The sequence below is a fragment of the Bos indicus x Bos taurus genome, chromosome 6 (genome assembly GCF_003369695.1).
Source record: "Bos indicus x Bos taurus breed Angus x Brahman F1 hybrid chromosome 6, Bos_hybrid_MaternalHap_v2.0, whole genome shotgun sequence".
NCBI classification, from domain to species: domain Eukaryota; kingdom Metazoa; phylum Chordata; class Mammalia; order Artiodactyla; family Bovidae; genus Bos; species Bos indicus x Bos taurus.
Window position 1 is genome coordinate 111,243,907 of NC_040081.1, and position 1,573 is coordinate 111,245,479.

Consider the following 1,573-nt stretch of genomic DNA (forward strand, 5'->3'; position numbering starts at 1 on the left):
AGAATACTTGGTTTTTCCAAGTAAATTATTTCAAAGTGATATTTTTGAACTGTATTCTGATGGAGCTTGTTTGAACATTTAAATGCAAGAATTCCATTTGTTTAAAGTATTTGCCCTTTTGGGTGGCTCCAGGGGGTTCTGCCACGTGGGGGAACCGTTTAACTACTGGTAGTCAGCTTTAGAGATATTGGCTGAGTCGGGAGTATGCAGTGTTTGAGGTGTTCAGATCCTGTTGGTTGTGAATCTGGGGTGTGTGATTTGGTCAGATTACTGGGCATGACCTCCCGATACTAGTCAATTACCATCTGACTGAAACGTAGGGAAAAGTCACTGGGATCTGATAGTCACTGCAAAAGAGACATCGGTCTTGAATAAGCAAGCCAGTCACCTTGGGCAACAAGGCAAAGGCCCAGCATCTCCTCTGCCTTGAGACTTGTCAGACCCTTGGCGCCTCGGGAGGAAACACCGTCTGAAGAGCAGTCCCGTCAGCTGCCTTTCCTCTTCTTTTAGGGGTCTGTGGCTCCACTTCTGGCCGCTTGTATTTCTGTGCCATGGCCAGTGCTATTTCATGGAGGGGTCGTGGAAGCCTGGGGCAGGTGGTCCTGTGTGGAGGAGATACCAAAAACTCCCTGCTACACGGGAACCAGCGGAAGCTGGTGAAACAAGCTGTGGGATTTCCAAGTGTTTAAGGACACCAGGGCACACTACTTCAGGTCATCTCACTGAGTCATTACTCAACACCAACTGTATTAGCTGGGCTGCCGTCACAAAATACCACAGACGGGGCACTTCAACAATGGAAATGCATTTGTTCACTCTTCTGGAAGCTAGAAGCCTGAGATGGAGGTGGTGGTGGGGTGGGGGGAGTCGGTTTCTTCTGAGACCTCTCTGCTCGGCTTGTAGGTGGCCACCTTCTTGCTGGATGCTCACACAGTCCTCCTCTGCGTGTTGCATCGTTGTTTTTTGTTTGCATCCGATTCTTTGTGATCCCATGGACTTCAGCACACTGGGCTCCTCTGCCTGTGGGATTTTCCAGGCAAGAATATTGGAGTGCAGTGGGTTGCCCTTTCCTTCTGAAGGGAATCTTCCTGACCCAGGGATCAACCCACAACTCCTGCATTGGCAGGCAGATTCTTAACCACTGTGCCACTCAGGAAGCCTGTGTGTTGCATCCCTCTGTTCAAGTTCCCCCTTCTTATAAGGACATGGGTCTTACAGGATGAGGCCCAATTCATTTTATCTTGAAGACTTCTCGAAAGAATCTGTCTCCACACATAGTCCCATCCTGGGGTGCTGAGGGTTAGGACTTCAGTCTGTGAGACTGGGGGCACGACATAGCCTGTTCTGCCTGTTATGTGTCAGGCCCTGTGTTAGCACTTGGCGTGTGATACAGACCAGACCCGATTATCACCCTGGGGCCTCGGTCTCAGTCGGCTGGTAAGACCACCTGCCGAAAGTCAGAGGGGGATCTCTGTGCTGTGTCATCCACTGAACCCGAGGGGCCGACTTTGCCCTTTGGCTCCTTTCAGCGATGCGGGCCACAGCTTTTGTGAAAACTCTTGCGTGGTTGACT